The 27,489-nt window shown below is 34.2% G+C and overlaps 1 protein-coding gene across 1 annotated transcript in view; it reads right to left on the reverse strand.

Moving 5' to 3' along the window:
• The window catches only part of LOC134745190 (C-type lectin 37Db), a 105,251-nt gene that overhangs the window by 76,653 nt on the left and 1,109 nt on the right, over positions 1-27,489 (reverse strand). The gene's annotated exons all lie outside the window — the stretch shown is intronic.

The following is a 27,489-nucleotide window of genomic DNA, read 5'->3' on the forward strand; positions in this document are numbered from 1 at the left end:
GACTTACAAACGTTCACGTTTGTGAATCAAAGCTAAAGGAGAATATTTTAAAAATAATACGTTTTGTTTTATTTAAATGTTTGTAGTTATAATTTTTATTAATGTTTTGTAAAAGACGTGTAAATAAGAAAAATAAGTCTGTGTTTGACATGTTTAACTGTAAAATAACAAAATGTGCCCCATAAAGTCTTCGTCAATAGAACTTGCAAATAATGTAAACAAATAATGACAGATTTTGTTAGCGTTTGACACATAACCTAACATTTTTACGAAGTAAAACTATGAAAACGGATTATATCGCGTATATTGAATTTATAATACATCCCGACGTTTCGAACTCTTTACAGCGTTCGTGGTCAACGGGTGACTGAGGAAAAATTACAAAATGCAAAAATACCCACATACTAAAATAATGAACAATCATAGACTACAATCTTTAAGGCTGGTTGTACATGCAAAATCGGTTCATAAGGCTAGTTATACACTATAATTATTTTTCAAGTAAAGATATATATATATACGCGATAAAAAAAAAAACTATGCCGGCTCCAACCCTACACCACGGACCCGAGAAGATTTAATTCCCTCCTAAATTGTAGGAGGGTATCCCAATATCCTACAATTTAGGAGGGAATTAAATCTTCTCGGGTCCGTGGTGTAGGGTTGGAGCCGGCATAGTTTTTTTTTTATCGCGTATATATATATATCTTTACTTGAAAAATAATTATAGTGTATAACTAGCCTTATGAACCGATTTTGCATGTACAACCAGCCTTAAAGTTTGTAGTCTATGATTGTTCATTATTTTAGTATGTGGGTATTTTTGCATTTTGTAATTTTTCCTCAGTCACCCGTTGACCACGAACGCTGTAAAGAGTTCGAAACGTCGGGATGTATTATAAATTCAATATACGCGATATAATCCGTTTTCATAGTTTTATTTCATGAGTAACTATCGCGGTAACCGAAGACAATATTATTTTTACGAAGGTTTTTTTTTCCCTGAAATATTAATAAAGAACATTTAATTTAACTAATAATTTAATAAGGTCATAAGTTGGTCTGATGATAAGGTCATGGTTGTCCTTTTGAAGAGCGAGATTACGAAGAATGAAGGTAAAATGGTTTGTTTATATTACCTATTTGCAAGTTCTATTGACGACGACTTTAGTCACATGCAGCCTCTATGTATAAATAACCCATCTAGTAGGCCGGTAAGTGGTATGTGTAAATAATACGTAATTAAGGCTATTCCGGTCCCGATTAGCAGTGAATGTGGTACTTACGGTAGATGTCGTTAGAGCCTCCCTAGTGGCTCATATATGGCGAAAATATTCGCTGCATTGGGTACGGTCTTGGTGGCTCAGATGGTAGAGCACTCCAGCATCCAGTGGTCGTGGGTGCAAGTCCCACCCAAGACAGTGAATTTTTTCACTTTTAATTTATTTCTAAGCTTAATAGCATCGTTCGCAGAAGTATCTGCTTAATACAAAATGTATCGAAATATTTGTTTTGCTTTTTACCCGACTACGGCCAGGCCAAAAGGAAGGGTTATGGTTTTAGAACTGTGCCTTTAAATTTTTGTTTTGGGCGTGCCACCGTAACGTTAAAAGTACTGACCCCGTTTTGATAAATGAGGTGTCAATTGATTTAAATGACCCAGTTGATGAAGGTTTGTTTACATATTTTTAAACATTTTCTAAAAGGAGAAAAAAACTACAAATTTTTTAGTAAAGTCCGTCTAAGCTAACTGCACTGTCATACCTCTGTTTGTATTTCTCAGTTTTATTTGCAAGAAGTTAATTTTAGTTATCAAATGGTCTGCTAGATGGCGCTGTACTGTGTGTTGAAAATCCGGTGCGTAGTTTTACTTGGTTTTACGATGGTCCAACCTACCTAGTTTAATAATTTCAAACTATGTCAAAATTAGTACGTTGGTACTTTGTAGCTAGTAAATACTTCTAAGGCTCTTAAGGTCAATTCGAGAACTCGTTTAACCTGATGTAGGAATCTTCTCACTACCGTGTACTCAATATTTGAATTCAATTAACATAATTATTATAAAATCGTAGGATATACGGATTTTCCAGTGAACTTAGAAATAAAATCCCAAGGTATATCGTTTGTACTCTTCCTTAGTGCCCTGAAATACCTACTACCTCTACGGAAATAACAAAGATGTCTCTAAAATAAATAAAATAATGTGTATCAAAACAACAGAAATATAATTTCACTTAAAAGCCTACAACAGGTACAGGTCACCATCAGATATATCAGAGCGGCCAAGGCGCTCACAAATATCTGAGCACGTCTCTATTGCCAAGGCGTTAGAGTGCGTGTTCAGATATTTTTGAGCACCTTGGCTGCTCCGATATATCTGATGGCGACTGTACAGGGCACCGTCAATAGTAGCGTATCACGCCAAAAGTATGTACAAATATTGTACCTAATAAGGTAAAGATACCATTCTCGAATACTATTCCAAATAGGTATATCTAGATCTAGACAGTTCACGTATAAAGTAATAGTTATTTACGATACTATATATATAAAGTAATAGTTATTAGTATACTTTCAGCATTTTCTAAATTATTTGAATCAGTTATGTATTGCTCCTTTTACTCTCATTTTAAAACTACAATCTCTCCTAATCAGCACGGCTTTGTTTCTAGCAGATCGACTGTTAGCAATCTACTAATATACAAAAATTATATCTGCGGGGCATTCGCTAAAAAAACTCAAGTAGATTCAATATATACAGATTTTTCCAAGGCCTTTGATAAAGTCGATCACACTATCTTAATAAATAAATTGGAAGGCTATGGAATACACGGTAACTTGCTAAGGTGGATTAAATCTTACCTAGAAAACAGAAGTCAGCTTGTAAGTGTCAAAGGTCATCTGTCTGCGCCAATGAAAGCTACCTCGGGCGTTCCTCAAGGATCGCACCTGGGTCCTCTTCTCTTTGTTGTTTTTATTAATGACCTAGTCGAGCGTCTGTCGTGTCCATGCTTACTGTACGCAGATGACCTCAAGATCTACTCAACAATAACTAACGTCCAAAACTGTGAAATCCTTCAGAGTAATTTGAATGCAATTGCAGAATGGTGCATCTCCAATCGTATGTTCCTAAATACGGATAAATGTTACGTAATTTCTTTCTCAACGTCAAAACAAAAGTTAATTTTTAATTATTCTCTAAATAATTTCACGCTTAATCGTACATCCGTAATTAGGGACCTTGGTATCTGCTTTGACGAAAAATTAACATTCCAATCTCACTATGAGTACTTGATTTCAAAAGGTTTCAAGATTAATGGTTTTATATCTCGCTTTACCAAGGATTTAAAAAACTCATACGTTTTAAAATACTTATACTGTTCCTTGGTTAGGAGCACTTTAGAGTATGGATCTGTAATATGGGCACCTTATTACAACACTCACGTCGACAGGTTAGAAAAAGTGCAAAAGCAGTTTCTTAATATCCTCAGCTTCAGGCTCCAGCTTGGTCGCAGCCTCAGATCATATGCCAGCAGGCTCAAGTACTTCAATATTCCATCCCTTGCAAATCGCAGGAAGTGCAGCGAACTGTTAATACTTTACAAAATTGTACACTCCAAAATTGACTGTCCCACCCTTCTTTCTCTTCTAAATTTTGTCACTCGATACAAATCTCGCAACCCCTCACTCAAAATATTTCATCTACAGATCTACAAAAACAACACATCATTTTATAATCCCATAACAAGAATGTGTCGCTTATATAACGAAACCGTTACCGAGAATCCGTCCTTAGATATATTTGAATGCAGTTTACCCACATTCAAAAATAAAATCCGCAAAATTTTGTGTCCATAGGCTGCGTTCATAATTGTAATTTCCGTAAACACTTTTTGATTAATTAATTAGTTGAAAATATTTAGTATAATTTAGTTTTAGTTTTAGACTTAGGTAGATTAATTACTAGCGCACGCAACTCTGTAAACTGGATCTTGCTACTGTTTATTTTACTTTTCTGTCCATAATCTTGTGTAGAAATGGCATCTCACCTCCCTAGCAATAAATTGTAACTAAATCTTCTAATCCTTCTGTGCACACATGCTTAGAGTTATAGTCTAGATCTGAACTGTATGCTAATATTGTATTAATTTCTGAAATTGTCTGTAACTTGTTTTGTGAGCCAAATAAATAAAATAAAATAAATACAAGTGCGGAAAAGAGGAAATTCGAAACGAGTGGCGATAAATTAAAACACGACCGCAGGGAGTGTTTTTAATCGACACGAGTTGCGAATTACCTATTCGCACGTGTATCGTACAACGTTTTACAGTACATATGGCCCTTTAAACTTTCGACATATGCACGAAAAGTGCTCTTTTACGCACTAGTGCGAGAAAGTAGCACCATATGTACTGTAAAAACTTTTGAGGCATAGTTTGATACGCTACTTATTCACCTATATGATGTTGACTCTATCCACCAACACTTCTGCGTGTGCAGTAATATAAAGGAGACAATGGAGATTGTCCCCAAACTGCATCTATAACTTTCCCAGCCATGGCCGCTCTAAAGTCACCCGACCATAAAGTATCATGGCATGTCCGATAAAGCTGAGAACACGACCGTGCCATGCCGGAAAGTATTACGAATTACGACAATGTGGGTGTATCGTTAAGTTGGAACCAATTCGTAGGTAATCGTAATACAATGTTTTGAGTCAAACCAATTTTTTTTTTCAGTGGCTCAGGGCTAGGGTGTGCTATGACTAATGCTGAAGCTACCGGTTCGAACCAGACCTCGTGGTGTATTCCCATTTGTCCCCGCCGGGCACAGATAGGAATAGGTGCATATGGCGGCGGTCACGTGCGGTGGAGATCAAATAGGAATACACCGGCCTCGGGCACTTCTATTAGGTACGAGTAGGTACACAAAAATATCGATCCAGACAAATGGCTCAAAAATATGTGAACACGACTTTATTGTCTACTGTGTAAGAGCGTACACATATTTTTGAAACTTTGGGAATGTATACATTAATTATTTACGATACAAGTGCGGAAAAGAGGAAATTCGAAACGAGTGGCGATAAATTAAAACACGACCGCAGGGAGTGTTTTAAATCGACACGAGTTGCGAATTACCTTTTCGCACGTGTATCGTACAACGTTTTACAGTACATATGGCCCTTTAAACTTTCGACATATGCACGAAAAGTGCTCATTCCCGCACTAGTGCAAAAAGTAGCACCATATGTACTGTAAACATATTTATGCCTTTGACTGTACACCTATTTTAGTGAGCAATTAGTTTTGATTCTGCAATAAATTAGATACAAATTCTCGAGACAAGTAGTCTTCTAGTATCTAAGGATATTTTAGTTTATGCATCGTAGATTTCTTTGAAAATGTGTCTATACAATAGGTAAGTACTTCGTTCCTCCTAACACACTTGTTTTATTACGGACTACCTTAGTTTAAATATCACATAAAACCAATGAAACACTTTTAACATTATTTTATGCGACACATATGTGTAGGGCATATTGTGCATAGTATGATATTATACCATCCATAATATGTTCACGACACGTGCCTCCACATCATATTAATGTCTCATTCAACGATCATTTCTGGCAAACCCTTAACCCTAACTTCAATTACATAAGGGTTATTTTAGAATGCCGAGTGAATCAAGTTGCACTTAGCACAGTATCTTGGACTTATCTAATCATTTATTTATACAGTAATGACATAATCTAATTTAGCTGAGGTTATGCGGAAAATGTGGGGCATAATTAATTCTGAATGATGTAATAAGTATTCATAATAATCTTGTAATGACAGCAATGTGCATAATTTCAATTAACACATTTGGTAAATTGTTTTTCTCTGAAAGTAGGCGTAGGTTGGTAATACATACATATTATGTATGTATATAACGGACTGAACAATGAAAACGACTACAGCGGTTCAGTAAATAGCCGAAGTAGTTCAAAATGAACTTCACACGCTTTAATTCTCTTAACATTAAAGTTGTGTTGACTTCATTATGAGCACCTCGCCCGCTTAGGAACTTATCATATCCTCAGTATAGAAAAATATACACTCATTAATTAGCAAGAACCAATAATAATTTGATTTTTCTAATAAAATCACAACTCTTCCTTTTAGCGAAGCCGTAGGCTAGGTAAAAAGGTTTATACCAGACCACAAAGGTCAAAATTACTGCTTAATCAAAAACTGGATTCCTGTTATCGGGGATCCATAAAAGTCGCAAGATTTCATAATATGCGATTTACAAGTTAAAAGTCTAAATGTGGGTTAAAATGCGAACCTGATGATGGAGCTACTTTTACTGTCCTTGGTGTCCTTGAATTAAAGGTGACGTCAGATTAATTGTATCGGGCAACTTTTACTTTAACCTCAAGATTGCAAGTACATGGTGCACCATGTACTTAAACTGCATATGTAAATATAATTAAACGCTGAATAAATTAGGTTGCCCAGGCTCCCTTAGTGCTCACTAACGTAGCAGAAAAAGCCGGCACAACTCTAGGAGGACCGCACACTTTAATTTTATTGTTAATGTACATTGTATTAATATTATCACTATAATTAATTAATATAATTAATAATAAATTCAATTCAATTATTTCTTTCGAATCATTTTGATCCACATAGTGTTAGTAAGCACAACAAAACTTAAAATTAATTAAGGTTAGTGACATACAATTACAATTCACAAAACACACACATAAATTATAAACTAAATACAAATAAAAAACATAAAAAAAATCTAGGCAACCTAAAATATATATAAGGGTTTAACTTTTTCATAGCCAATACTTATTCAGCTTAGATTAGAGTTAGTTTGGTTTGCCTAATATTTAAATGTAGGCTTCACATATATCTTGGACTGTGTAGCGATTTGTAAACATAGTAAGTCTAAGCTGCTAGGTGACATTTAGATTTTAAAATATCATTGAGGAATCACTGTCCAATATCATCTTTCTCTAAATATGTGCCATGTAGCTAAGTTAATACGCTCGCGTTTGTGAATTATAAGGTAAAAAAATTAAAAAACAGCCAAACTCCCTTTTGCACGCACCTGGACATTAATTTACTAAATTGTAAAAATATACATATAAGTGGACATGATTAATCAAACTACCTAGCAAATTTGGAACGTCTATTCCAAACACTTTACCACTACATACAAGAGGAGCTTTTACAAAGTAACAGGTACAGTCAGCAACAGCATCAACAGTAACGAATCAGTATAGTACGATTTTTTTCGCCCATAACCTAAGCTGTTAAACAAAAGGCATTGTTTCTTATGTGCGCCGCGGTGGCTGCCTCATATACCTATCTACCATTATCTAATAACTTAACAGACAGACATATCTGTATCTAGGACAATTAGACTGTAACACATACTTTTAACTGTATCGATCGATATATCTTAATTTGATAAAGTATTACAGAGTGGCAGATACTTTTGGTGCGTTCTTTCATCCGCTACTATCTACTGCCGCTGACTGTACATGTGGTATGCATGTAGCTATTCCTTGGCTGTTAACAAGTCTGACCTCCTTTATTCTGTTATATCAATAACTCTTGCTACGAACAGCTATAATTCTGCAAATTCCTTTGGTAGAGCATTCTATTCCATACGTTTCGTTCATTCCACATTTCTATCCTTTTGGCGAAATATGTGTCTATTCTAAGGTATTCTGTTTCTGCAATAACCGTTCAATGTAGACGGTATGGATAAACGTGTACTTACTAAGTGGTATACTTACAGTAGTGCAAAACGTTTATTGTACAGTCACTACTTTTTCGCTGTACGGTGGCATATATGTAGAATAAAACGAAGTTTAAAGCCCCTAACTGAAATAAATTGATCTCGTTATAATCCTTCTCAACCCCCTTAGAAGAAATCCACTTTAAAAAAAAAAATGTTCGCTCCCGATGCAAACTTTCAACTTCAACCCTTTTTTCACCACTTTAGGGAATTAATACAAACTTTCTATGAAAGCCATTTTAACTGCCTTAGGGAATAAATTTCTAAAAACGCTGAAATCATTTTTTCTGTTTTCTATTTTTGTGTCTTTTAAGACATTTCAAGTTCACTATTTACAAAAAATGACATTCCTGATGCAAACTCACCCCTTTTCTCACTTACTTAGGGAATGAATTTTAAAATCGGGGATATCAGTTTTCGTCTATTTTAATATAATGCTCTTATACCAAGTTTTAAGTTCCTAGCTGGAAAAAAATGGACCGCGTATAAACTTCTATCCCCTTTTAACCCCCTTCGGGGTTGAATTATCAAGAATGTTAAAATAACTTTTTTTTGTAATCTTATATTATGCCTTTCTAAGAAGTTTTAAAGAATTTGTAATGGATTCAAACTTTTAAACCCCTATTTAACGCTTTTAGGGGATGAATTTTTAAAAACGTTAAAAAAACTTTTCTTGTATTTGCCTTTAAACAAAGATTCAAACCCGACTCAAAAAAATGTTTGATCTTAAAACTTTCAATCCCTTTTTTTCTCCTTTAATAAAGTACCTTTTTACAAAGATTCAAGTTCCTAGCTTAAATTAAATTTTAAACTTCATACAAAACATCAACCCCTTGTTAACCCTTGTAAGGGATGAATTTTTAAAAACGCTGAAATTACTTTTCTTTTATTCTAATAATATGTCTTTATACACAGATTTAAGTCCCGCGCTCAAAAAAATGTTTAATCTCCATACAAACTTTTATCCCCTTTTAACCCTTTATCTCTTGTACCTTGCACCTACACTTTATAAATGCATCCTGTTGTGCAAATTTCAACATTCTATCTTTTGTAGTTTGGGCTCTGCGTTGATGAATCAGTCAGTCAGTCAGGACATACGCATTTATATTATAGATAGATGATCACATAAATAAACAAACAAAAAAGTAAAGGCGGTCATTTCCAGTATCAAACACAACTATTTCATAAACCCATTATGATAACATAAGTTAATTCATCTTTATGCAATGTGGGCTCATGTTGATCAGCTTTCGGCAACCACTGTAGTAGGAAAGTGAAGCGTGTAGATATAAGATATGTTAATATAATCTTATGGGCCGGTTTGGGGCTTTGCTTGATCCATAGTTGACATGGTTGGCGATATGTGAACCTTATTGCATCGTTACAAGGTATTTTACTGATCAAGTTGGTTTGTTGCTGTTAGTATAATCGGCAACATATAGGGGTATCATAAATTATGTTCATAAGAAACAGAGAAGATGATTTGATTGATTGGTCGATGTTTGAATGGGGAAAAGAATTTTAAACATTACACATTACATTGTTTCTGATTTTTTATCAATAGCATAGATCTAGTGAATGTTTTTGGTGAGTAGATATTTCGTAAAGCATTTCCAGAGACAAAATATGCGCTATACTTAAACGTGACACTGCAAACATCTTGCTTTTTATTATTTATATTTTATTTGGATCAATAACAGCGGTCTAAAGGTATCTCTACCATAAAGTAGAATTCCATAAAGTAAATTTAAGGTTTTAAACTGAACGTAATCGTTCCTCAAAAATAATTGGTAAGGTACTTCTCTAAAATGAAACCATTTTTTTTCGCATTTTCAGATATTTCCAGTATGTTTGCCACTGACTGTACCTACTGTGAAAACAACTTCAATTGTTGTTGACATGGAGTATTCGTTGACATTTGTATAGTAGTTCATGCGCAAGAGTTCCCACGTAGGTATACCAGTATACTCATAATTTATGAGAGCGACTTTGAACATTATGGCTTATTTAGGGCTTCCTTTGGTGATTAATGATGATATTAAAATATATGAGAAATGAACCTTTAAGCCCGTCGAACCATGGACTTGGAAATAAATTTTCTATTAAATAAGGGAATTAAATACACACATAGATAGATAGATAAGAACTTTATTGCAAAACATTATCGTGACAAAAAAAAAACACATATGAACATAGGTACATACAGTCCAAATGTTTTGTATTTAAATTGCTTTAACACGCTTTTAAGCTCGTAGTTACTTTAAACAAGGCTTAAACTAATGCATTTGATGTGCATTTTTTTTATTTGTCGATTTTTTCTTTTCAGAATTTGATAAAAGGTAAGTTTAAAGAGTTCCTTATTCTAGGAGGAATAAATACGAAATCCCAAGTTGTTCCCAAAAAAATGTGTGTAATTTTCTGTAGAGATACCTACGAAAATACCATACGTTTTTGTAACTCAGCAGGTTAGCAGGTTTTTTAGGACGTAAGGTGAAATTGCGCTTGTTTTTGTACAGAATGCGGACCTCTATCAACCTTCAAATTTTATCAAAATCTGACTAATAAAAACGACAACTAATAGGAAATGGCCCATATTCGTTTAAATTAATATTGTGTGTTCAATCGGGGTATTAAATCTTGTCATCTTTGTAACAAAACTCAACAAACAATGATACCTATTATTCTTTAAATACTTGACTACAGTGGTTTACAAAGTTTAAAAATGTTTAAATAATGATTGTGTCTCACATCTTAAAAGTCGTCCTGTATGCAATTACTCACAGATAATATACCTATGTCCCCCCATATTTGTATATTACATAATACCCCATTGTCACAAACTATACTAGTTGGATTACGCTATTTAGGATTGAATCAAGATAACTCACTGCTTATGGCGTACAACTATTTAGGTTTATGACTTACCTATTTATAATAAACCAAGATAAGTCTGCAACGATTTTGATAGCACACGCAGTGCAAGTGTCATTCACATGTCATGTTTTCATAGAAGTTTGTGTTTTTTAAGTAGTCACACAAATTACCACTGCTACTCGTCACTTTTTCATTTTATAAGCTTTAGTATTAAATCAAGTTGACGATGACGCTCGAAACACTATCGGCATCGATAGTTTAAAGTTTAAACGAACCATAAGAAATCTATGATAATTCTGAGAAAGATTCGGACGACACATATGAGGACATATGAGGTAAAATCAAAAGCAATCAATTAGAAACCCTGAGCAGGATCTAACAATTATAATTGTGACGGTACCTAGGTATTAAAACCTATACGGTCCATATAAAAATAACTATTTTCATTACCTATGTTAGAACTGAATGTACCAAATTTTGAGGACTTAGATTACCTTGGAAAACGTTTTTAGAACAGTCTAGAATGCAACAAAGCGACAACACTGTGGGAACCGAGTCCAGTCGGCCGAAAGATAAGTGTGCTCCAGTTAGGGCTTATTTCACAACGCACAATGCTCTCTCTTCCTACCGCGAGCTAAGATGTAAACGACTGAACGTGCTTTGATCGTAACATAAACAAGCTTCCAATTAAAATAGGTACCGTAAAATGGGGTGAGTAGGAGCAAAACGGACATTCAAACCTCGATAACATTTTATTTTTACATATGCAAACTGAATGGTATATACATATGTATATAATAAGTGTTCCGGACGTTTGTATTTTAGTTTTTATTTTACTTTGGGTAGTTCCATTTCATAGCTTTTTACGATAAACAGGAAAACCCACCTCACCCCGTTAGTCCCTCGTAATTGGGGTGAGATGGTTTTCATACAAAGGTGATTTTGGAAGTAGTTGAATCGATTTTTTTTTATTATGAGTATTACTATAGCTCCATTTTAATTGGAATACATTATTTTTGTAGCAGTAGCCTTAAAAACCGCGAACCCTACTCACCCCATTTTACGGTAGATGTTGTCCACGTTTATAAGCTAGCCTAGCTTTTTCACTAGTTCTGTAAACTATTATTTACAGAGACGGCGTTTGATTGTTTAGAGATAGGTATGTATGTAGATACGTTACCCAATCTCATTAGATTGCAGCGACGTAGTAACGTAGGCGAACAACACGCGAACGCAAAGTGAAGCGATGCGGCGCGGGGTGAATTATTTGATATAGAAGTGTCCTACGTGGGCGATCTCGTTGCGAACGCAAACGCCGCCGCCGTGGGCCCGCCGCGCCGCGCCGCGCCGCGCCGCTTCGCTGCGTGTTCGCGAGTTCGCTTGCATAAGACGCAGCGTAAGACTCAACGTAAGAGGTTAAAGGCTGACTTACGCTAGAACGGTCCGGATCCGGCCCGAGGCGTCAGACACTTCGTTCGTTTTCTATGATCGTATGATTCACATGATGCTTTCTATAGAAATCGAAGTGTCGGACGCCTCGGCCCGGACCCGGAACGTTCTAGCGTGATTCCACCTTTAGGATCAACTAGGGGTGCACTTTTCATGTTTAAAATTTGCGTAATCTTCAACCAATGTTCATGAAATTAAGCAGGGACGTAGTTTATACAAATTTCGTTTTACAAAGTTCAAATATGAAAAAGATTGACTTTTAGATTAAGGAGTTAGTAGGTTCAAAATTATATATGTGTCGCGAGGTCAGTTTGGGATGAACCTATATGTGTCGCGAGGTCTCAGTTTGGGATGAACCACTAGTTTTAAATTACCTATTCATGTCTGACTGCACTATTTATGCTCCAAATAAGAGTCTGAAGGTACATAAACGTCACTAATTGCCCTATATTTAAACTTGTTGAAAGTAACAGGGGAAATGAGGAAATCCTTCATGATTTAGGACTGCATTAGTCAGCTGCAGAAGGATTAAATAACAATGACAATATGGTACCCAGTTATAATAACATTTGCACTGCGTGTGATATCAAAATCGTTGCAGACTTATCTTGGTCTAGCTCTTTATGTTTTACAACATTCATGTCACAGTTCAACGGGTAATATTGTGCCACAAATTGTTTAGAAACCTCTTCCGAGCAATAAACATGCAAATCTGTAAAGGCACCGGCGAATAAAAATTAAAAACTGCACGAAATCGATGCGAAATCGCATGGAAACGTCATAAAACGCTCTACCCGATTCGAGGGGGGTCATTCCGATCGTACGTCGCGTCGAAAGCTTTAGCGCACCAGAGGGTCTACCAAGAACATCGGAAATCGAAATTTCGTTATCTGTCTTTCTATGGCTCGAATATGCAAGACAGATGTGCAAGTTCTGGAAAGTTTCCAAAAAGCATGAAAGTTCTCGGAAATTTCATGAAAATTTCACAGGCACATCAGTAAGAGCGAGCAGGAGAGGCAGACAACGAAATTTCTATTTTCGATATTTGCGTTATAACCCGCAGTGAGGTCAGTGGTGTGCGGTCAATTCCGTATACGAGCCTAGGTATTTGTTAACCGTAAAGAACTACAATGCATCTGCTACTTGCATCTGCTTTTGATGCTGGAGAAGACACTAAACTAATGAATACTTTATTGATTGAGTCGGCATTTACGTTCTCTAGTTTGAATGCATATAAGAATATTACGTTCGTGTGCGGAATACCAATCCTGCCGACTAATCCTGCCGATTAACCCAACTAATCTTATAACACGTTCGACTTATCACGTGTGTAGAGGTGATAATGCCAATACCATTTCGCTGTGTTCGACTGACCCGAGCTCTGTAAGTAATGCGAATATTTAAGCGCGAGGATTTTCACGTAACTCAAATCATTTTTACCAACGCTACTAAACTCAAACTTCAATTTCTTGCTTATACAAATAAGGTTTATTTTAAAATAGCACGTGGTAATCTTATCTTAAATTTATTAGTCGATTTACGTTCTCGTTTCTGTCTAGTGTATGATCCCTAGTCATACCTATACTATCCTATACGGTATTAGATTTTTTAATCCAATCATTTCCCGTCGCGTCATATTTATGTTTATCAACTTATTCAACTTACCGGCCATTCGTAAAAAAATGCTAAGTAATCCTTACCTATTTTCTTTGCAGCCTACGTGTTTTCGTGAAAACGCCTTCTTGGAAAACCTTATATGATTACGAGAGGCCTGATTTCTAAATGACATAACACACCATTCGTAATGTGTCTTACCCGCCATTAGGAGAATTGAAGGTAAACGTCTTAATGTTTGACTCCTAATGGTGTGTTTTAATCCATATAAGCCATTATAAGCCAATTGCGTCATTTTCGACCCTCTAGGAAAAACTCATCGGAATGAGTCCAGAAGTTCAGATCAAAAACTAGTTTTGTCCCTTTTGGTCCTAGGTTAAATAATTTACACCGTTTGTCAACTATATTGCTATGATATTTATATTTAATTAAAATTATAGGTAGGTACCATCGAATAAGGTTTGACACTGCCTTATTTGATGGTAACCAATAAGCACCATAATATTTGGGTTACCTATATCTTCAGACAAAAAATATTATATTATCAAATTTGTAGGTTAGGTACTTTTGAAAATGTTCCCACAGAAGCCTAATTCAGTTGTGAAATCGCCGGCGACACTTTGTAACTTCAAAAATTTACTAGCTATACCTTTCCCATGTAAATTCTCATTTAGCAACATGACGTAAGTGACATTTTAACAAATAAAAGCATGACCATATATCTGAATCTTTAGATGTTTGTGCTTTGATTGGGCTAAGTTAATATAAAATTTGTTTTGTCTTTTATGACATTGTAATATTAAATTTTGTTAGAGCGGTAGTAAATTTCCTATGAGTAGCATAGCAGTCTAGTTCTAGTCACGAAGTACTCGTATAATTCCTGATCGGATCTCTCGTGAACCAGAATGCGTTAGTTACACACAGACCATACTTCGAACTAGAATACTAGATGTAACCAGCAGGCATGCGATGAATAAGTATAGGTTCATAAGAACTGGTGTGATATTTACATGTCAAAATTGTCATATGTAGGGTACACCGGAAAGAACATGTCGTCACTTTTTTTGGAAAATGAGATTTTTAATCTCAAAATGTAGAGCCCTTAATAATCTATTAGTTACAACTTCTGTTACCGCTGCAATTATAAATATAACTCCTTTTTGTCTCACTTTAATAACACCTATGCACGAAAATTATATGGTCAATTACCTACATCGTACCTTTCAAACCGCGATAACTCAAAATGTTGTCAAGTCACTTTGACATGACAATGCAGACATGTTCTTTCCGTGTACCCTTCATATACTTAAGAGGCCGTAGTCGATTTTGGAGCAAAAATTTAAAATTGATAGATTTAGTCGTTGAAATTATACACGTTTTGTTACGTAATATCTAAATAACAAGTTTTGGTTTCTAATAGCGTCTTCTCATCTTGCCTTTTAATAATGAGGTTGCGAGCGTACGTCACCGGTAATATATGAAAAGAAGGGGCAGTTTTAAAAATTCATCAGATATTTATGGTGGTAAATTATACTAAATTGATGTATAAGAATAGTTTCAGCAAATGTTGTAGATTGTTTAAGTATCAAAATTACGTTGAAATTAAGTCGATTTTCAGAGAAATTGTCACTTGTTTTGAAGTAATTTCTGGAGAAAATTGATTTCGGCTAACTTTCATTTACACTATTACAAAGTCATAATAATAAAAATGTAGTCTGATAAACATCAAGTACAGGATATGTGTAATACAAAATTACTATGTTTAGCCGTCCAAACTTTACGCAATTTACAAATAAGAGCGACAAAATCAGTGCTTTACGCGCGTTTACCTAAACGTCCATCAGAAAAGCAAACATTACTAATTTAGTGAGTCTCTTTTCAAAAAATTTATCTGATAAAAGGTAAGATAAGAAGACGTGCTAATAGAAACCAGTACTTGTTATTTCAATTAGGTAACAAAAGGTGTACAATTTCACCGACTAAATCTATCAATTTTACATTTTTGCGACTAAAATCGACACCGGCCTCTTAAAACCCACGCCTTTACCTACAGGTTGATTTTGTTATGTCTGACCATACAGTGAGGGGTGAATAAACATTTAGGTCATCCTGAACGACTCTTACTATGCATTGGAAGCCTGAAATAGTGAAAAGAAGCCTGCTGATCCAAAGCAAACATTGTGATATGATTCACCGAAATGTTTGAAACCGATTTATTTGGCCCCAAGTAAAAGTGGTTCACTTTCAGTATGACTTACATATCAGAAAATCACTTTGTATAGGTATAGATGGGGACTGGGGTCCCTTTGTTCGACATGTTGTATAACCTGAAGCGGATACTGTTGCATCTAGTTCACTATGTGATCTATGGTTAGTTAGAATAATTAACTTTGCATCTTTGGACGGTTGGCGAAAGGGACTGTCTTGTAGACAGTAGGCAGCGATAAGTAAGGCTTATGAGAAACCTTACTTCTAAAATAATTAATATCAGCGAATCGGCTTACTTCACCCTTTACTTCCTTTCATGTTTCAATTTATCGTCAATCGGTTACATTAATCAATTTAAGCAATGTCGTATCCCATTATTGGCATCGTTCCAATTATAGACATCTGACACACATGATATGTAGCAATTTATGCGCTTAAAAATAAAACAGAGCTGTATTTGCGTTTATTTTATTTTTTCTACATAAATAAATAGGTAAATAAATATATATTATAGGACATTTTTACACAAATTGACTAAGCCCCACGGGAAGCTAAACAAGGCTTGTGTTGAAGGTACAGTCAAGGGCATAAATATATATCTCTTACACCTTAGAAAATAAAGTCGTGTTTACATATTTTTGACCCATTTGTCTGGATCGATATTTTCGGGCCTAGATTGTGAGCAGGTACAAAACTGAAAATTGTTTAAACCATATAATGACCATTCTCTTAAGGTTTGATTATTACTTTTAAGCAAATAAATAAATACTTAAATACGGCTAAATATGGTAATGACAAGGCAATCGGTATGCCATTAAATATTTCAATAATTATTCAATACCATACCATACATCGTGCACATGCGATGTAATGGCATTGATATCCCAAAAAGGTGATCTTCTCGTTGTTTTATTTAAAAGTGTAAACTTACATTTAAAAACAAAAGCCTGATATAAAATTTTACGCAGTCTGAGTGCTGATAGTGCTTATTTTTTATGTGTTCCTAAAATTGAAAGCATGGTGTTGCATATTTCATCATTTCCTTTTTTAGTTGTTGCATAAGGCAGAGTCAGTGGCTACTTTTGTTTTATTATTAAAATTTAAACCTTTAAGAGAAGACGGTGTGTAATAATGTTTTATAAAATCTTTTGTGTAGTCATCTTAACTAAGTTTGTAAAAGTATCAGCTTAACACCTGTTACAATAGTAAACGACATTCGGAAACTGATTAAATTGTTTACCTTCTTACAGTATTCTCTCGAGTTAACACTGATTTTCTAATGAACAGCGTGTAGGTAGTTGAGAAGATTATACGTATGGCACTTACCTAAAGTTACTATTAGTGCAATTATCAAAAGATACATAAAACACAATCCTATTAACATAAAAATGAAATACAAAATCTAAGAAAATGCTTTAAAAAAGGATGGATTGAATGATAACAAAAAATATATTTTAAGCGCTGTTAATTCACATTCCAAGTGGGAGTCTCTTCTTAATTATCTATTTCTATTTTAAGTACAATGGTATATCAACAAGTCTCAGAATTTCCTCGGAGAAAAATATAAGGAATATTAAAAACTCTTTTTAACAACTGGACTAATTATCTAACGCCGTTGTTAATTTCTAGCTATTTTTAAACATTTTTCTCTTAATTAAATACCTTTTAATGAACTTATGTAGGTGATTTTAAAGCTTATTGATTTGGTACCGTCAGCTGCAGAGATAGGTGAACCAAAACGAAAACCCTACTCTCTATCCAATCAATTTGTAGGTAATTGTGATTTAATTTAACAGCAAAAAAAGTCGTACCTTAGTAGAAATCTATTGTTTACGTTTACAAATAGTCGTGTTTCTACATCACCTGCACCTATTCTGCACGTAAAGTGGTCTAGAAAAGCACTGTTTTTATACCAGCCCATATCTCTATTTAAAATCTAAGCTTAATCACAGTATTAATCAGTATTAAGCGCACATTTAACTGCCTGTATGTCAGTAAAAAGAGGCTAAACCTGCTTAATAATTAATTACCACACGATAATCTCTGGGCGCGAATAAGTGAAAAGAGGCACGTGTACTTCTCGTATGTAGAAATATCATGTAAAGTTAGTGATGTAGTTCTGTTGGCTCCAAGTCAGAGGTGGAAAGCGTTTAAGGTTGTTTCTAAGTAAAAATAATTTCATATATTACATAATTATCCTATATTATATAATTTTTAATATTTTTTATGTTCTTACCGACTTGTATGTCGTTGTATTACACAAAAGTATTTTTTTTTAATCTTGCACAAGGAAGCACGCATTCTTATTTCAAGAGCCATAAGAGCGTGTCATATTTTATTATGCTCTTCGTCATATAAGATTTGGGATGTGACTGACGACCCATATTATTATCTACATACTATGACTTTAGCATATTCATATTACACACATAAAAAGATTTAGAAGTCAACTTAAGTAGGTAGATTAGGTACATTATGCAATAAATATGTTGTTAGCAATCAGTATAACAGTTTGCAAACAATTGCATACAATTATGATATTGATTTTTGATAGCTTATCTACCTTCACTTTTGGCGATTTATCGTTTATTTTTTAGATTGCTCGATAAATTGCACAAGGTAACTAATAGTAAGACTAAAAGTAAAATTGAGTAACAAGACATAATTATAACCCTTGTATTTCAGCCTTCTTAAAAGTTTTTATAGTGATTGTTGCAGATTTGACAAGCTCTGATTCGTGGATACACATCTACTGCTATTACCAAACATATCGTTATATAATCCTCGAGTGTTTTTCAGGGGCTTGTCCCACAATAAAACAAAATAAAAAGGAGACATACTTTCTGTTGCTATATGCGCAACTAAAGCAATCATAATTAGAATAAAAGCTTCACGCACATTGGGCTTGTTTGTTTAAAAAAACGTCATTAGATCTGCTACATCCAAATATTAACTTTAATTAAATAACTAAAATTTTAATATTGTCTTCGGTTACCGCGATAGTTACTCATGAAATAAAACTATGAAAACGGATTATATCGCGTATATTGAATTTATAATACATCCCGACATTTCGAACTCTTTACAGCGTTCGTGGTCAACGGGTGACTGAGGAAAAATTACAAAATGCAAAAATACCCACATACTAAAATAATGAACAATCATAGACTACAAACTTTAAGGCTGGTTGTACATGCAAAATCGGTTCATAAGGCTAGTTATACACTATAATTATTTTTCAAGTAAAGATATATATATATACGCGATAAAAAATAAACTATGCCGGCTCCAACCCTACACCACGGACCCGAGAAGATTTAATTCCCTCCTAAATTGTAGGAGGGTATCCCAATATGGGACCGGCAACAAACTCGGCGGGACACATCTTTTCAAAACATCAGAATGTCCAGCATCATCCAACACTACGGTCTCACAGTCTATGTCTCGCTTGCTCCTTTATCAGGTGGACTACAGGATCCCAAGCTGGTGGTAGAGAAAAGCCATCTTCCCTATTAAAGTTTGGATATTTCTTAATCTCAATCTATCATGCGATGCGAGGCCATTGAGATTAAGAAATCATTTTATTTAGGTCGTAATGGCTCATAATAAAACTCATACCTACCAATAGTTGAGAAAGTCATCCATTGATTCAAAAAATATGATTATAGTTACTGGTCGCTCCGCGATATCTCACATAACTATTTAAACTTTTGATCTCCGAAGTGCCTATACTGTCTATGTAAATATTGACAGCATTGATGGCTATCTAACCGGACCTTTATGAAGCCTTCTTTTGCTCAGAATACCAGAACGGTTAAGACAGCTAATAGCAGTAATAGCCCATACAAAGCTTGTGAGAGAAAAACAATGGCCCATAATAATAATGACAACATGTGCAACAATGTTGGTACGTACATTTACTCGTAAAGAGATAATTTCTGTATTTTGGCTGCAGTACTTGGACAATAAAAAGCTTAGCTAGTCTGGCTAAAAATACATACAAGTATTATCTTTAATTACTTAAAGGTGAAGTGCGTCATGAAAATGAGCTATTCAACCATTTAGCATAATATATTATTTAAAACTGTTTACATAAGAATCTAATATATTGTTGAAATAGTTTTTAGTGTTCCGTGCAAAACTTTGTTTTGACAAACGGAACACTTATTTTTTTTATAAACGTATTTTGTCGTAGGTCAAATAACCCGTTATTAGGATTAGACTAGAAATTAAAACTCAAGGACATGATAGATACGACCTCTGAGTGTATCAAACGGTCACCTTTAAAATGTTGACCTAAGACCTTTCTAGCAAGGCTATTCTTTAATTACCTACCAAGTAGTATGAAAATGCTGATCGCTTAAATACTAGATGGAACATATATGTATTTTAAGATGATCCGCATAGTTTTGTATGAACACTCAATTTATTTTTCAAGCTTAGAACCACTCATATAAATTTCAAATATCAACAGAAAAATGTTCTAAGGGTAAAATATTTTCGTATGTTTGTCCGGCTGTCCGTCTTTTCACCTTTACATATCGCATTTCTCTACCGATACTCGTGAAATTTTGTGAAGGTTCATTAATATTATAGTTTTGGATTTTTTGTCAATGCAGTTTTTGAAAAAAACAATGGTTTGCGAAGTCTACAGCTCACAGAGCCATTGATATAATAATAGTATGAACTGAGTGATGTGACTTATGGCTTAACATTTTACAAGCAAAAGAGCTCTTTATTTTCCTTTAAACGTCTGTAAACTCTTTACAAAGCGCAATTCTTGAGTGTGGGTGGTACCAAGTCTATGAATCAAACACATACCGTCAGACTGCCCTGATAAAATATACGAGGTAGTCAACCCTTTGCCTTGGGCGCCGATCGAGTTTTACTTCCATTGTTGGTTTGTTATTGGTAGAGAAAGTGCCTTTCTAAGTACTTACATACTAATAGTTCCTATTACCACTTCGGTAGAGATAGCCTGACTATTTGCCTAAGGTGTAATACGTAATAAATTACGTCAATGTAAATTTTAAACTGCTGATCTTCATTATTATATAAAACTGCATGAGAAATTAATCCGCCGTGTGTGGCATTCTCCAGTCAACCATAGGGCCAAACATAGATACAATGGTGAAGGGAGAAAAGTTGATTAAATGAATAAAATAAACTACATATAGGTACTTATTAACAATTTATATGATAAATGATCTTTTTTATTGCTTTTAAGTTATGCCGAATGACCGAAGACGTAAAAGTATTACTTATAGTTTTATTTATTTGATACGATCTTTTTCTGTCATAAATAGTCCTAACTAATGAAATAAGTATAAAAATCAGCCAAATTAGTATTAAGCCAACCATCGCAGTAATTATCTGTATCGTGTATTTAAAAAGTCACCGAATATTAATTTGGTTAATCTAAATACCTACTCAGTGCTGTGTTAGGTAATTTACAGGGATAGGTAATAATATGTAGTGCTTTCTTATTTTAACTGCCACAAATTGCTTAATAGCTAAGTACCTAACTAAAAACATCCCCGTTTGTAGAGACGGATACTTAGTTAAAAAACGATTTAGTGTTCTTCGTCATATTAACCTGTACAAAAATGTATACGTTTAAATAGACTTTTAAAATATTATCTTTTCTTTAGGCATACCTAATCAACTAAATTTCTCAACTAGTTTTGTATTTGTAGGCATCGCGTGTGACAGGCTAATGATTGTTTCAAAGGATTTAATGCTCATTTTGTATGTAGCAAAACAAACTTATTGCCAAAACGATGTATTGTATCTCTTCGACATTTGTTTTCAAGGAGACAAATGAACAGTCCATCTACAGTTAAAATTAATATTATTTATTTGACACGCAAATGTTAATCCTTATGTATGTTTGACGCCAACGACACCAAACACACACACACACACACACACAAAGGGTGCAATAAAATATATTGAATATTATGTAATTAATAATAATTAATAATATATGTAATTATGTACATATTGTATACTGAAAGGCCAATAGTTAAAGTCACATCCACCTTTAGTTCGGATAAAATATCGCGCGTGTATTATTTTATTAATTTTAAAAGTAGGTACTTACATTATAGCACGGGCAGGTTTCCGCAACTCGACGGCTGGCACTCATTTTGCGTGAAGAATTTTCAAGTAATTTTCACGCCTTATTGGGTATCTGTGTTTTCTTGAATTTCTGTATTTGTTTGTATTGAAATTTTAATAAAAGCTAATTTCAAAAACGTTATATACCTATTTAATAAGTAACTTTGTGACCGAAGAGCTGGCGGCTTTCTCGCACAACGTATCAGCATTGCGATACAGCGGGGAAATGCCGCCAGCATCCTTGGTACAATGCCCCAAGGGCCTATTTTAGATTTAAGCTAGTTATTAATTTCGTTTACGTAGTAGCACTGTATATATCTTGTATGTAAATAAATTTGTTCTTCCTTAGTAACTTTAAAATGACATCTGATCAAGTTCAAGGAAATTTTGAAGACGCAATACAAAGAGCCAACGTTCTTAAGCGCCAGTAAATTCAGACTTACATACATAGATATGTATAGCCTATTTGCTGAACATTTTTTTATACATAATTGTTTCTTAAATTAACCTTGGGTACCTACAACATCATTAGATCATTACGAATACAACTGCTGCTAGCCCCGCAAAAAGAGGTGACCTAATCTAATTTAGGTAACAATAATCGCTTCACACGTGATGCACGAAGGTGCATCGAATTATTGAGCGCTTCGCTTGTCCATAAAAGTTCGGAGAACAAGGTCGCGTAAGTAAGACGTTTGTTTCAAGTAGGTGTTCCCACGACTTTATGACCGGGTGAACCTGTTACTATACATGTGACTGGGTCATACATTTTGTTGTATATATATATTATGTTGTACCCGTTCGCGTCTTTCCTGAAGACATCGCAAAGTTAAGAGAATCAAAATCTATTTGTTTTCCAGTACTTGAGGGTCTTGAGACTTAAATAAGAAAAACATGTTATAATATATGTATGTACTCGGGTCGTTAACTTCTGAAGTTTTGTCCACAGAATGGAGAAGAGGTCGTTCACAGCGTAGCTACTTGAATTAGAGCAATTCCAATATACATATTTTATTTTTTAACGTTATCTCACACACAGGCTAGTGTTGCATAATATAATACTTATTCACCTTTTTATGGCGTATTTTATTTCCAACTCACCTTTCAACATTTCAAAAACAGGTTCCACTAAAAAGTGGTTGCCATGTTTTGTTTTGTTTGTGGTTATTTTTAAAACAAATCTACATGATATATCTTCATCAATATGGAGAAGGACTTAATTTTAGGTGTCATGTACCTACAATTAAATCTTGGATTTTTAGAATCGAGACTACAACAAATTTAAATGCTCAGTTCAGAGTTCTTTGAGATTTAAATTGTTACATACTTGAAATTAATACTCAGGTATATTTCCTTCTCAACAATAAAATTGCACGTACTACCTGCTACTTGGGGTTAAACACAAAATCTTAAGGAACTAAGAATCTTAATATGCATTTATTTAAAAAAAAACTAACTACTATTAAACTGCATTAAACCACGCAGGCATTGTATTTATTTACAATTTAAATAAATTCGTGTTACAATTCTGTGCCACGAAGTGAACAACATTTAAAAATAAACTAGAATATCTAGCTATTCTCTACCAGAGACCATGTCTCTAGATGTTACCATGTATTGGAAAAGTGTCCCTACTTCTTATGGATTCAAATGAAGATCTCTACCTATCTCTATCTATAAAAATATTGTCCGAGACTAAAAATATTAGGTAGCGGTCGGTCTTAAATGAGTTAATTACATCCGTGAAGCTGTAATTACAACCAAGTTGACATAAATTACAAATCTAGATTATTACTTTTGCAATTTGTTAGTCGCAATTTGCTTAAATAACCGCTGTCAAATTATGGTTGCATTAATCTTAGGTATTTTTTAAATAGAATAGCCAATCGAAAATCTACCTATCTGCCTAAGTAAGAAGATTCAAAATATTTTCACTGATTCTGCAAATTACGTTTGTTACTATACTTGCTTGCACTGTATAGTAATTACATATATGTAACATAACTGTGACACCCTAGTTGGTTTATAAATGTGTTGTAAACCTTATGGTAGGTAAATAAGTAGGGTGCGAGAAAATGAGTAGTATAATGAACAATCATAGACTATAAACTTTAAGGCTGGTTGTACATGCAAAATCGGTTTATAAGGCTAGTTATACACTACAATTATTTTCAAGTAAAGATATATATATATACGCGATAAAAAAACTACGCCGGCACCAACCCTAGTTTCTTACACACATAAAAAAACAATAAGATTTAGGTGAAAGTATCAGCATAAAAAGTTAATAACTTCTATGTCGCAAACTGTCTTAGTTCATTTCGTTATTACATATTCGACTTGCAAAGAGGCAAAACCCTTTGATGAAAGCTATTGCAACACAACGCGTTTAAAGTACTATTTAAGATTGACTATCTCTTTTCGGCACCATCTCATCTCTTGATACGATCATTAATGTACGCGGCGAAAACTATATACCGACAGTTATTACAATTATATCTAAATCTCATTCTGATCTTATCACAAAGATATGTGGACTTCCTGTCATGCTTAATCTAAGTTGTGTTTTTAATTTTTATTTAGCGTTACATGTCGTTCGGCGCGTCATTCATTTGAATAGAACGACCAAAATACTTAGTTTAAATAACTTGAACACAATCCTACATTTTGAAACGGACTATCAATATCATGACCTAATTACTACAATTATAAGATTGATAAGGGTTCATCCATTCACACGAATTTCGAGGTTTTTTGACCCCTCCCCCCTCCTTGTCACACTTGGTGGTATTTGGCAAACCCCTCCCCCCTGGTGTGACGTCACATTTTTTCAATGAAATCGGCAAATGGAATTAATATTTTACGAAATATTTTTGACAAAAGAAATATTAGTAATTTTATAACCCAAAACAGATTAGGAAAGAAAATTAAACGATTAAAAACGATTATCGTTCCAAAAACTTGTTATGTAACTGTACAGCGAATAAAATAATTTAAATAAATTAGTGACGTCACAAAGTTTGTGCTCCCGCCTCCCCCTTGTCACAACATGTCACATTTTCTTGGCCCCCTCCCCCCCCCCTGTGATGTAATTAATGGTTGACCCCTAACCCTTACCGTAGATACGAGGATAACTATGATTCCCATGGAATACCATGATGATAACATAATTGCTGAAACCGTTACCCTAGTCCAAAACGATATAGGTATAGATGTTTAAACCTGCTGTTAAAGCACATACTCGTATTTTGTATAGCTAAGCGAAAAAACATTCACTATCTACCTATAAATAAGCTATTATAACACTATCCACTTTCGTTTGCACCGTCAATGCACGGGAACGTTTTTTGCTCATCGCACTTACAACCTGCCGGTCTAGCCAAGGTGACAATCGCTACCGCTACGTCAACGAAACGCTTTGTGTCTCTATTACTCTTCCATATTAGTGCGACAGTGACAATTGCGGTTCGAACGCTACGGAGCGTAAGCGATTGTCATGTTGGCTACGCGGCCTGACCAGCTAGCGGCCGAAACGTCAAATTAAATATGTGTATAATAATTATAAAGGTAGAGGTGAGACAACTTTCACCGTCTCGCTTTCGCGTTCGACACTGTAGCGGCTACCTCCGAGTCCAAATATGTCATAATTTGTTACATATTTTGTTATTATATGTCCCAGCGCGCACAAGTTTTTTGCAGAAGTCGCGAAGCGTCTGGTTGACGTTACTGATGACCGAAGAGCTAGCGGCTTCCTCGCACAACGTATCAGCATTGCGATACAATGAAACGGGGAAATGCCGCCAGCATCCTTGGTACAATGCCTCAAGGGCCTATTTTAGATTTAAGCTAGTTATTAATTTAGTTTAGTAGTACTACCGTAAATTGTTAATGAAAGTATTACAAAATAGCGGACTTTTCGAATGATATAACTATTATGAATCCAACGTAGTGGATGTTTATGATAAATTACATAGTTTGTTATTTACTTATTCAAATTTTAGGATGTATTTTCCAAAACTGCATCTGTAATTTGCTATAATATAGGAATAACTTTCTAAAAATACTGAATATTTTATTGTTTATTGAACCGGTAGGTATTTATTTTATAGACATAAAAAAAATTATAACAACGAATTGTTTACTCACTGTTAAAATAAAAAACTCCGATTAGGTAGTACTTTGTATTTTTAAAGACTTCTAATTTTAGCTTTATTCATTTGCATAATTTTAACTATGTGATATAAGTAATGCTAATTTAACTCTATAAATAGTTGAGAGAAATCTCAAATGGACATGTCAGTTGTCAGAAAAAAGTAAAAGTAGGAACGAGATATACGAAACTAAACGTTTTGGATTTCATCTATAATAATTATTCATACGGAAATATACTGTAATTCCTGTAATAAATATAGGTTTTGTATATGCAAAAGTCACCACCTATGTCTCTCTGACTGTATAGTATTTTACGACTAAACTATTGATCCAAAGCTGCGCAGGGGCCAATCTTTAAGATTGAAATTCAAAAAACGGCCCCAGAATCTACTCTAATCTTGAAAACTGCTATTTTAACGGAAGAAAAGACTTATAATTGTAGGTACTTACTGGCTAGATATTACCTCACACTACAGCGTTAATTTTTTTTAAGTCGTGACAGTTTGTAAGGTCTGCTTTTTTATTCAGTAGACTAAAATGACGTTTCATGTGTAAGACTTGTGTAAGACATGACATTCCTTAGTACCACATGAAATGTCATTTTAGTCTACGGAATAAAAAAACAGAATTATAGGTAACCTGGTTCTTATTGTTTTGGCAACAAAAATAAAACAAAAATGTAAACCAAGGTTATTAGTATCTATACCTACATATTTTTTGTAAGATTAATCGCTGTTTCTTTAAAATAGGGTATATTCCACAAAATTTTAATAATGGTAAGTATCAGTCGATCAGGTCTGTTTTGAGGATCAAATGTCTGTATGAGACCCATTGTCTTACAGCCACAAAATCACAAAATTTAATAGTGGTCAAAGTCTGGCACCCGCACTTTACTGACGTAACGCTTCTAACAAATTGGCATTACATCTTGACGTCAGCATGTAACGTCGCTATTGCTCAGAAGCCGTGGAAAACAAGGAAATTGCGATTTTGTCGGTGAATATTGCGTTTATGTATATTGTTGCCATACACTATATTTTCAATAAAATATAAGGAATCGAATGGTAACATTATTTTTTCCTAATTGGAAGTTTTTTTTTTTAAACAAGTCTTTTATTTACTTATTTATTATTCCCATATATTTTTTAAGCTTCCAATTTATTGTGATTAATTTGCCCGTTTTCTATCTATTTAACTAGATTTAGTTATAAAATTATATTAAGATTAGTTTCGTCGATGACTTTGGAGAATTATTTTAGTTATATAAAA

Source organism: Cydia strobilella, chromosome 11 (assembly GCF_947568885.1).
Source record: "Cydia strobilella chromosome 11, ilCydStro3.1, whole genome shotgun sequence".
In the NCBI taxonomy this organism is placed as follows: Eukaryota; Metazoa; Arthropoda; class Insecta; order Lepidoptera; family Tortricidae; genus Cydia; species Cydia strobilella.